Source organism: Canis aureus, chromosome 5 (assembly GCF_053574225.1).
Source record: "Canis aureus isolate CA01 chromosome 5, VMU_Caureus_v.1.0, whole genome shotgun sequence".
Taxonomy (NCBI): Eukaryota; Metazoa; Chordata; class Mammalia; order Carnivora; family Canidae; genus Canis; species Canis aureus.
Genome location: NC_135615.1, coordinates 16099478 through 16111585, shown reverse-complemented (window position 1 = coordinate 16111585; position 12108 = coordinate 16099478). Strand labels below are relative to the sequence as shown.

The 12108-nt window shown below is 42.7% G+C and overlaps 1 pseudogene; it reads right to left on the bottom strand.

Moving 5' to 3' along the window:
* Window positions 1–778: 778 nt before the first annotated feature.
* On the bottom strand, window positions 779–1258 carry LOC144313339 (large ribosomal subunit protein uL23 pseudogene; annotated as a pseudogene).
* Between the last annotated feature and the right edge of the window lie 10850 nt (window positions 1259–12108).

Genomic DNA, 12108 nt, shown 5'->3' with positions numbered 1-12108 from the left:
CTAGTGAATTATTTCCTATACCGCAGATTTAACTAAAAGAGTCTTTTGAAAAGTCATGGTTATTTTTTTAAAAATAAGAGCTAAATAGCCAGTTTGCTGAGTAACTTTGGTTATGATTTTTAACATATATATTTTTTAATTTTGACCTAGCTTTTCCCCAGATATAAGGCAGAAAAATCTGCATACTTGGAGATGCTTCTAAAGCTATGGTAAAATTTCCAGTTCTACTGAGACAGATAAAACACAGTTTCTCCTATAAGAAGCGTCTAAGTTAAGATGTGTATCTTCCAGGAAGAGACCACAGGATGGGTGGGAGAATCAAAGCAAAGACATTGCCGGAAAGTCTACAATGATAATGAATCTTAGGTATGAGTGGCATGACCTTGCATGCATCATTGATTTTTGCTTCCAGTCCTTAGAGGGTCATCACCTGCTGGTTTCCTTAAAATTTAATGTCCAAGCTATCCTTACCTCGATCCCACCCCCAAAAAACTAATAGCCTAAATTTCAGTTTTATTGTCTTCTGTTATTCCATAGGATCTAATCAGACTTTTTTTCTTTTCTTTTCTTTTTTGTCACTTGAGCTTAGTAGATATTTGCTTGCTGCTGTGTTCTGGTTCTCCTGAGCCGTGGAACCAGCTGGGGACTCCCTGCCTTGTGGATGTATGAAGGGTCAATAAACATTTAATGAGGATACGGAGTTTAGGTTCTTTCCTGAAGCAAATTTATTTTTTTATGGTGAAAAAGTTATCTTTATATATAGCCAGCTGGACTCAGTTTACATGATCCCAATTTTGTTGGCAACATTCAAAGTGTCATAGTCAGGAACCAGTTGTCTTCTTCTCTCTCTCAGGTTTGATCAATGTGTTTACATTGGCCATGCCAATGTCATAGTTTCTTCACAGCCTGTTTGATCTGTTGCTTGTTGGTCTTGATGTCCACAACGAACACAAGTGTGTTGTCTTCTATTTTCTTCATGGCTGAGTAGGCAGTCAGGGGGAACTTGATGACAGCATCATGGTCAAGCTTGTTTCTCATGGGGGCCGTCTTCCAAGGATATATGGGCTGCCTTTGGAGAAACAGCGTCTTGGGCCGGCCATCAGACTGTAGGTGACATGTGGATCTTGTTTTTGTGACTATGGACGCCTCTCAGCATTGCTGTCCTGGCCTTCAAAGTCTTCACTTTGACTTCAGCTTCAGGGGAGGCAGGGGCTTCCTTCTTTTCCTTCAGCACCATCTTTGTGAAAAGTATCTTAAAGTTTAGACTCTGTGGACCACAAATTTATTTTTTGAATATACTCTTAAGTAACAATCCAAATATTGTTTGTTTTGAAGAACAGAGCTCTAATGACTAAACAAAAACACATATACCAGATGTATCTCTGCTCCAAAGGAAGCAGAATAAATTTTCCAACCACATCTCTTTAAATCCCCAAACAATGGAATGAGTGAGTGATCTGGTATCCTTATTTTCCATGTGAGAGTCTGATGATCCAAGTTTCCTCAGAGAGTTAAGTCAATCTCTAAAGCCATATCTATCCCATCATAAAACCTGGGTCTTAACCAAAGTGTAGACTGCTATACACTCTACACACTGAGTTTTGTGTACTTTATATATCTAGGCAACCTAACACCATGCACATAGAAATTACAGCAACATTAGTCTGGTCTTAAAAATACAACCAAGAACAGATAGCATATGACGAAGAATGGAAATTTTACTTTTTCATAGCCATCAAGAAGGATTCCAGGCTGAGGATTAAATTGTTATGAATAGTTATTTGTTGAATTATTTGTGTGTTCAGCTAATGCTTAACATAAGGAGCCATCATTTAATGGCAAGCATAGGTAACAAATACAGTATATTCTACATACTATAATTCAGGTGGTCTCTACCTTACACCAAATACCTCTTTTGCTATTGTGAAATGAACTTGATAGAAAACAAAACCTACACATATATCAAAAAAATAATGCATAAATATTTTTGAGGACTTAAGAGAAGTTATAGTTATGTTGTTATAACAAAGGAGAGATTAACTGTGCTGGAAGAGTATCGTACTGACTTCCATTTAAAGATGGTGAGCTGAGCACACATTTCAGTCTCCGTGCTTTCCTGAAGCTCAACTAATATAATAGCAAAGGAATGTTTTAAAGCATAAGCCATAAAGACCAAAACAAATGGGGGAGTTGGAAAGTTATATGGTAACAGACTTTGCAGAACCAAGAAATTGAATACTAACCCAGTATTGGGAAAAGTCAAGAAAGAACCTAATATAAATGATAGACCTCCAAAATGCTGAAGAAATAGCATCATCTGATACTTCCAGAAAGACTTAAAACACCAGATATTTGGTTAAAAGTTTGTTGAAGTAGCAGTAAAATCTCCATATCTACTCCTTTACTCCTGAGACTGCCTCTCCCTTCCATGGTGCAAGCATGGAGGTGTATTCTCTGGAAAAGGTAGAACAGGGGGAGTCTCGGTTGGAGGAAGCCAAGCATAATTGAAGGTGATGCTTGGGTTCCAAGGAAAGAAGGATTGAGTGAAGACATACAAAATACTGAAACCCTGACCACACTTGTCTCCCATAGGCTGACAGCCCGACTTAAACCACCCAGACAGTAGACATATAAATACTGGTACAGAGTGAGTTTTTCCCAATGAAATAGCATATCTGGATCGTAGTAAGGTGCACCCCACAGTTAAAAAAAATGCCCAGATGCCCAGCACTGTCAATCAACCCTGAGTGCCCAACTGCTAACTATGAGTGGACAGCCAAGGAGTGGAAGATATTTGGTTTTGCTTTTGTATTTTGTAAAAGATTCTATTTATTTATTCATGAAGGGTACAGAGAAGGAGGGGCAGAGACATAGGCAGAGAGAGAAGCAGGATCCATTCAGGGGTCCCGATGCGGGACTCGATCCCAGGAGCACAGGATCATGCCCTGAGCCAAAGGCAGACAACTCAACCACTGAGCCACCTAGGTGCCCCATACATAAAATCTTTAAAAAATTTTTTTAAAAATCTTCACCTTTAATATTGAGGAATCAATAGATAATGCCTACAAACAGGAAAATAAAGAAGCAGCAAGTATGTTACATAGTGAAATAAGGTTAATGTTACCAAAAAAAATCAGAATTGTTGGAAGTAGTTGCCCCTAGAGAGCAGATAATGGAAGGAGGTAGTTCAGAGAACTAGGTTTTGGGGGGGGTTAAAAACATAAAGAACAATTTAACTCTTAAACTATGTACAACTATAACTTTCATAAAAAAATACAAAAAATAAATTTGTTATTAAAAAATACATTGTAAAACCAAAGAATGCATTGCAAGGAAGCTAATTGTGAAGCAAGAGGAAGGACCTAAGCAGATGGTGAAAGAGAGGGAAGGGTTAGCCATGAAAGGTGGGTGGAAAAGGCCTGGGGACTGGAACCTACAACCCATAAGATGTGTCCGAAATAGAGTGGACTAGATTTCAGTGTGGCTGGAGTGTGCTGAGCAGTGAGGAGAAAGGCACTCGAGGAGCCTGGATGCCCAGATGGTGCCACACTGGGTCTTGTCAGCCACATTAGCTCAGGCCTTTCACTCAGGAAGACCAAGTGGGAGATTCTGAAAGGTTTTCAGTGGGAGGGTGTCTCACATTCATGTTTAAGCTCACTGTTGAGGCTACCAAGAATGTGTTGGAGGCAGACGGGAGAGGAACAGGGTAAGGAAGAGGGGGCAGTCCGGCATGATAGCCAGCTGTCTTCCTTGAGGCCCTTGGGGGGATTGGCTTTGAGTTATTGGGAAAGCACAGGAGGCATATTACTGAGGAGCAGCAGATGTGGGATCAGAGAGAAGTTCAATTTTAGTTATGACAGGTTTAAGTCATCTGAATCTAAGATGTCAAATGAGCAATTGGAGTCAGAAGTCATGGACTTAACAGAAAGATATGGCTGAGGGGCACCTGGGTGGCTCAGTCAGCTAAGTGTCTGCCTTTGGCTCAGGCCAGGATCTCAGATTCCTGGGATCAAGTCCTGTGTCAGGCTCCCTGCTCAGTGAGGAGTCTGCTTCTCCCTCTGTTCTCTCTGTCTCTCTTTTGCTTCCTCTCACTTTCTCTCAGGTAAATAAATAAAATCTTTAGGAAAAGAAAGATCTGGCCTAGGCGTGAAGATTTGAGGGTCGTTAACATAATAGAGTGATGGTAATTGAAATCTGTGGAAGAAGGAAGATGGTTTAGGAAGAAAGCCCAGAGTGAAACCCCTGGGTTGAGCTGAATGTTGCACCATGATATAAAGATTAAGTATTGGAGGAGCTGCCAAAGGAGGCAGAGAAAGAATTGCCAGTGAGGGAGGGAGGAAGCCTGTGGAGGGTACACTGGACGCACTCGGAGATCCACTGGGTTCACTTAGACACATAATTCAGACATTCAGGACCGGACGTCAGCCACACAAAGACAACAGCCTCAAGAGTAGACAAACAGAACAAAACTTGACCAGAGGGCTGCAGGCTGAGCACCATGGGTAGAAAAAGCAAGAGAGAGTCCCCACCAGCTGTGATGCTGGTGACAAAGCCTGGGGCACAAGAAGGTTCAAATGATGCCAATGAAGAAAAAGAACAAGAAAAAAAAAAAAAGACACTGTGACAAACTGGAAATTAGCTAAACTTCTGAGAGTGTTAACACTTGACTTCATGGGTGCAAAACTGTTGTAACCAACCGGTTAATTTGTTTGATGCATGAAAACTAAACTGTGTGATTTCTTTGGTTTTTGTCATTCATTTGGTCAGACTGATGCAAATTCTCACGTTGCTTTACCTTAGCCACTGACATGTGTCATTTCTGGATGGTTCCTCCCATCAGTGGGTGGCCTGGGACATATGTTGTGAGAACCTCCTGTCCTGCCATGTGTACTTATCACACTCTGTGACTGAGGTCTTTCCAACTGCTGAAACCACTTCCTAAGTATGCGAAATGAGATGTTTTTCTACTCAGGTAAAACATAAAATATAAACACAGGCCCTCTTGAAAGGGTACCTGAACAGTATATTATGCCAAACTGGAATACCTAGCTTAAAAGTGTGAAAATAACAAGTCTTATATTGAAAAAGTCTTATCAAATGCTGTTTTTTCTACACACTGTCTTAATAAAACAACATCAAAAAAACCTGATTGGAAAGTATTCTAACATTTTCCTTCAGAAAAAAGAAAAAAAAAACCCAACACTGCTAAGTGTGCAAGTTTCAGGCCTTTGGAAGGGCCATGGGGGTATACTCTGCATAGATTCTGTGTATTGGGGGATCCCTGGGTGGCTCAGCAGTTTAGCGCCGCCTTCAGCCCAGGGTATGATCCTGGAGTTCCGGGACTGAGCCCCACATCAGGCTCCCTGCATGGAGCCTGCTTCTCCCTCTGCCTGTGTCTCTGCCTCTCTCTCTTTGTGTCTCTCATGAATAAGTAAATAAAATCTTTAAAAAAAAAAAAAGATCCTGTGTATTGTCTGATTGGCATAGATAGTAAGTAAATAGTAAATGCTTCAGGGGAAGACTGCTTCATTCTAATAAATGCTAACTGGTGGGAGTAAAAAATATTAGAAAAATCAAAGAATAGTGGTTTCAACCACATGAGCCACGATATTTATGGTCATGTGCTGTAATTAAAAGGAAATGCTTACTTCTTTTATTTGCCTTCTCAAGACAATGCTCATTAAATAATCATTTGGAAAAAATACAGGAATATATGTATTTTTCTCTTCTCATCTATTTCTTTACTTCTTCGTTTGTATTCCATTATTTAAGTGGCTTGAAAATGTAGGCTCAGGGGATGGGTGAGTTACATCCAACGTTCACCTCCCTGGAAAAAATCTATGTATTTTAATCACAGTTCTTAGCTGTAAATGATAAAAAGTGACTCCAGTAAATTTTTGCAAAACTTCTTGGAAACATAGTGAATGACTTGGCATCAGAAAGCAGGCAGCTGCTGAGCACACCACAGCTTAGAATGCTGCCATTGGCCTTTGCTACAGATCCCTGTCACTTTCCACCTTTGACTGGCCATCCTTCTGCCACTCACCCCCATCCGGTCACAGTAGTAATCTCTAACTGCCCTGAGTCTCTGCTTCAACCCCTCAAAATGCAAGGTTTTAGGTAAGAATATCCAATTGTGCTAGCCTTGGTAATGAAATCTTACTCTGGACTCCAAGGAGAGAACCTACAGAATCCATTTTTCCATTTTGGATTCCGTAGAGGAAGACAGGACTCTGTCTTTATCAGGAGTCATACAATTAGGCATTCCTCAAAACCAGAGAGGGTGTTTCAATGCTGGGCAACCAAAAAGTGACATGACCTCCAGAGCAAGTTTCAATCTTTTTTCTCTGCGTTCCTAATAAGAAACACATTTACACCACACATCAAAACACACACACACACACACACACACACACACACACACTCCTTCACATAAAGAAAAGTTTCATGTGATACTTATCATTGCTTATCAGACCCACCACCTTATGACCTGTGGGTGGTGCACAAAAAACACTAGGTGTGTCATCCCCATAAACTAAAATGCAAGTGACATTCTTAAAGTGTGCAGTGGCACAACCTGCACAACCATATCTAGCAGCCTTGTGTGCAGTGCCCTTTGTTCTCTTTTTTTCTTATTTAAATTTTTGTAACTGTTCATTGCAAACCACTAAACGGACTTCATAACTCATGTTATGGACTGATCGTGCCCCCACCACCACCACCACACACAGCAAAATTCAGACGTTCAAGCACTAACCTAAAATGGAAATGCTACTGTACTGAGAGATAAGGTATTTATATGGTAATTAAGGTTAATAAGGCCATCAGAGTTAGGTCCTAATTCGATAGGACCGGTGGCCTTACAAGAAGAGGAAAAGATCTCTCTCCCATCTTTCACCCAACAAACACACACTTAGGAAAGGCCATGTGACCACACAGCTAGAAGTGAGAACGCATCCCTCTGCAAGCCAGGAAGAAAACTCTCACCAGACACCAACACTGCTGTCACCCTGATCTCAGACTGCCAACCTCCAAAAACAGAGAGAAAATAGATTTCTACTGTTTAAGCCACTCAGTCTGTGGTATTTTGTCATGGTCACCCTAGTAGACAAAACAACCTCGCGGTTACACCGCACTTAGGGCAATGCATTAGAAACATGGGGACTCCCTTAGCAGTCCACTTCTAGCTGCAGAGGTTCCTCATCATCCAGGCTGCAGCTGTTCCTGAGGAGAGCCTACCTATTGCGCAATTTCTCTCCCCAAGGGCTTTTTCTCCCTTTTGCATCCCATTGGACCACTTCATTAACTCAACATGGGCAAACTAAACAGGTCATCTTCCTTCTTTCCTGGCTTGCTTGCTTGTTTTTTCTTTTCTTCCTCCATTCTTTGCTCCCTCTTCCTCCGTTAGTTCCTTTGATAAATGATTCCTTAAGATCTCCACTCTTCCTTAAGCTATGCTATCTCTTGAGAGCATGTTCATTAACTCAGAGCGGATTTCAAGTGTCTCTGGATCAAGACTGGATATATATCTGGCTTTGAAAGCTTTGTTAAGCTTCTCTTAGCATGAGCCTTCTCTTATCGTTATGAGCAAAATGGGAGCTTTTACAAATAAAGAAGAGAAAGGCCTATTTTTTTCTCATTTCAAAAACAAGCCTAGTCCTACTAACTGCATAAAAACAAATCTAAGGTAATCTAGATTAGAACGTAGCCAAGACCAGTCTCTATCAAAAGGAATAATAAATTAAGGGAAGTTACCTTAAAAATTGTGCTGTCTCCCCTGTACTCTGTTCCTGCTTGTCTTATCTCTCTCCTTTCAGCACCTAGTATTGGCTTGCACTCCAGATAAGAATGTATTTTCAATTGCCTCTTTCATCCAATCTCTCCTTTGCCTTCTTCTACTCCTTAAAATGTTGAAAGGCTGGAGAATTATCCTGCATTGACATTTACTATATTCCAGTTCCTTTGTATGTATTGTTACCTTATCTTCACACCTGTGGGGTAAATACTCTGAACCTTGCTTTATAGATGAGAACTTGAAGATTCAGACAGTTCAAGTTCACACTGGAGGAAGTTGCCGATTCATGTTTGTCCAATTCCAAATTTTGCAATCCTTTGTTCTATACAATATTGTCTTCCAACTACATCTTTTTATTCAAATCCGACCAGAGCGCTGTCTTTCAAAAAATTCTGTGTTTGGACATCGGTACCATTGGCCAATGGTATCCAGATGTGGATACCATTGGCCTCCTCCTCTCTAGGAGCTCCTAAGTCCACGTTCTGATGGTGGGAACTGCATGCAACCCCTGTGGGTGATAGTGTTCATTCCAGAAGAATTTATATTCTCCAGACAAATTGAAAATTCTGTTAAACTTTGAAGAGAAATTCACCAGGCTGAAAGCTTCATGACTTTCCTATTACCGATCACATTAAACTTCTTACATCTTACTTTGAAAAATATCTACCCAACCTCATCCTCACATTGTAAACTATGACATAATACGCTCTTCAGTCTTTTGGATCATGTAGAACTAGGACAGGACCAACAGTCAGAAAAACTGAGCCTTTCCTTCTGGTTTTGACTCCTGGAAGCTCTGAGTCTTCTAGGCCATCAGCTTGCCTTCTAGGAAGATTGTCTCAGCAGCTCTGAATTAACAGAATTCAACCAAATCCTTTCCAATGTCACTTTTTGCTTTGGAATGCAGTGATCTTTTCATGTTATTTACTTTTCAGGTTTTTGTAGCCATAAAACTTTTTTTTTTTTTTTTAATGGTGCTATTCTCTTTAGTTCTGAATACCTCTATTAGTTTCAAATAGCTAATTCTAAATCTGGTAGTTTAGAATCAACACTATTTTCTGGATTGGGAAAACTCATTTCTCCAAAGACTTAGGTACTAATACTGTAGTCTTTCTATTTTTTTAAAGATTTATTTATTTATTCATGAGATAGGCAGAGACACAGGCAGAGGGAGAAGGGAGCCTCGCAGGGAGCCTGATGTGGAACTCAATCCCCGGATGCTGGGATCACGCCCTCCTGAGCCGAAGGCAGACACTCAACCGCTGAGCCACCCAGGCATCCCTGCTGTAGTGTGTCTAGATTGGCAGGGAAAGCAAAGGGAAGGTGTGGGAAGGAAGTGGTGAAGGCAAGGTGTCTGTAGTGAGCTCAAGGAGATAAACAGTGGTCAGTGAAGTGTGGGGAAATTTCTCTCTCTGGCCCTGCAAACAATCACACGCTAGAGTGATTCCCTAAGACACCTCTATCAGAAGTGCCCTGGGGTGCGCTCTTCTGAGAGCTGGCTGTGGGCCTTGACTGGACCAACTAGTTTACATCAGGTGGCCTGGGAGCTCCTCTCACTCTTTCTCTTCTTCTCTCCTTTTGAAATGGAATTTCAGCTTTTCAAGCAGTAAAACCTTGAACAACTTCATAAAAACTTCATAAAAATGCACACAAATCAGAACAACAGTGCACCAACATGCTTACAAGCTTAGCACAGTGGGGCCACTCAGAGCTCAAGTGTTCCAGTGACTTTTTGATGTACTTTGGCTAATCAAGCAAAGCCATTGCCTAGGTACACCCAAGTTCAATCTTTTGCACTTTAGGGAAATTTGAGGACCTAGGCCAGTGAGGAAGTTGAAGGCAAAGGAAATCCATACAACTCTGGGCACTGGGCCTCAAGCCAGTGTAGTGCTAGATCTCTATTAGGGGTATCTAGGTACCTAGGGGTCCTAAAGGTGACTGGTAGAGGTCTGAGGTGCAACAAGACCACACAACACCTCCTTGCAGGTGGACAAGTCTTGCTGGTGGGTGGGGATACAGTTGTCTACACAGTGTGCTTTGAAGGGCTTGGGAAGGGTAAACATTCCTCTCTTCTTCCTACACAATGGTCTTCTCTACAATGCCTGAAATTTTGCCACCTCACTGCCAGCTCTTCAGTTTTCATTAAAATGATAAATGCTTTTGGGAAACAGATCACACTCTCTCCCTGGTGCTTTACTGCAAATAAGTCTAATATGTGATACCAGGAAGCAAGGTAGGCCAGTGGAGACAGAGATCAGATAGGAGGGGAAGGTGGTGTCTCACTAGGGGAAAACCTACTAGCATCACAGATGTGCCGGGAACCAGCCCATCTCTCTGCCACACACTTTACTCCCACTGCAAGGGAAAATCTAAGATCATGGGTGTGTTTTCTCAAATCATTAAAGCCTCTCCCAAAGATGACCTAGACTTGAAAACAATATGGCAAAGGAAAGACACCAAATGAGAAGAACAGGAGAGCGTTCTCGCATGGTGCCTGTCACTTCATAGGTGTTCAGCAAATAGATGTGCCTTCTTTTCCTGGTGCTTCAATGTCTCTACTGAATTGATTCTTCTTCCCATAGTTACAGTCCCACAAAGTGTAGCTCTCATATCCAAAATGACCAGAAATTCCAAATAAAATTTTGGAAACATCGACCTTTGAGAAGGAACTGTTGCCATGGGGGATCAGCAGGGCTCCACACTTGTTCCACATGGGCTTGGCTGCTCCCAGTTCTAGTAACTGGAGGTGGGAGTTAAATAAAGTCAGCAAAACAACGAGGTGAAAATGGACGCCCTAGAGAAGGCACTGGGATGGTGCTCACTTCTCTCTGTATCATTTATTATTGCAAATATTTCTGGTGCCATTTCATGTGTAAGTGCTCTAACCATACAAGGCTGATGACAAAATGCAATATGATCATAGACCGTTGGTTCTCCATAGCAGTTTGTGCATTGGAAGGAAACAGACCGGGCAGCCCGGGTGGCTCAGCAGTTTAGCACCTCTTTCCGCCCAGGGCGTGATCCTGGGGTCCCGGGATCGAGTCCCACATTGGGCTCCCTGCATGGAGCCTGCTTCTCCCTCTGCCTGTGTCTCTGCCTCTCTCTCTCTCTCTGTGCCTCTCATGAAAAAATAAATAAATCTTTAAAAAAAATAGTGCAGTCCTTTAAAAAAAAGAAGAAACACACCTTTCCTGTTTCCTCTTACACACGTGGAATGAAGATGCCATCTTCGCTAGCCCCACTGAAGTCTTCACCAACTGATGTGTTCTGATTCCCGCTGCTCAGTGAGCGACAGTGTTTCCCGTACTGTTTCTCATATCTGGATCCCTGCAGCTGTGCTTCTAGCCTCCACGGCCCATTCATGGTCCTCTTTCCACTTCCCTTCCTCTTTTTTTGAGGTCCTTGTTTGCTGTTTCTGTCCTTTCTTCTTTTCCCTGCGTCAGCACCATGTCACACGTGTCTACTTCTCACTGCTGCTTTCTTCCCTTCATACGGAGACATTCATTTCTTTGTGAATTCACTGAATGAATGCACCTTATGTACTTGGCAGAGTAATAAATTTGGGGGAAACAGAAATGAAGGGTGCAGTCTTTCTTTAAGGGGCTCACAGTTGAGGGTAACGGATGCGCAAACCCACCTTTGTCACATAGTGCAAAGAATAACATGGCACAGGGGAGGGACTGAAGGTGGCAGGGACCCTTCCTGGAGAAGGTGACACTTGAGCTGATTCCTAAGAAGGGGCTGGAAAGCGGGGAGGACACACCCCCCACTCACGGGGCGGGTTGCTAGGATTATGGCTGGAATGAGAGGGCACAAGGGGGTGAGGAGGAAGTGGGCCGGGAGAAGGGCCAGGCCAAGGTCATTGTGCATTATGGGCAGGGTTAAGGAATTTTAGTTTTATGTGGAAAGAATGCAGAGCCCTCATGCCTAAGGAGCAGAGTGACACCCTGAGAGAGGCCGCGCTGGCAAGGCCCGCTCGGAGTCCCCAGGCAGGAGCAGGAGGCAGAGGGGCGTCTGACGCTGGCTACAGAGGCTGCAGTCGAAGAGTGGGGGACACAATTCAGATGGAGAAGATACAAGATTCAATGAGCAAAGAGGGGACAGAGCAGAACAGCTCTCGGAATTTCCACAAAGGCAACAGGGTGCACGGTAATGAGGGGCCCAAAGGCGTGGGAGGAGGAGCGGGTCTAGGAAAATAGGAGAAAAGTTTTGCACACGATGATGCAGGTGGGGGTGAGTAGAGCTTGGGAGGGAGTCTGGGCTGGAGGGACCCAGTGAGGGCTCCAGGATGGATGGTGGCAGGTGGGCACAGG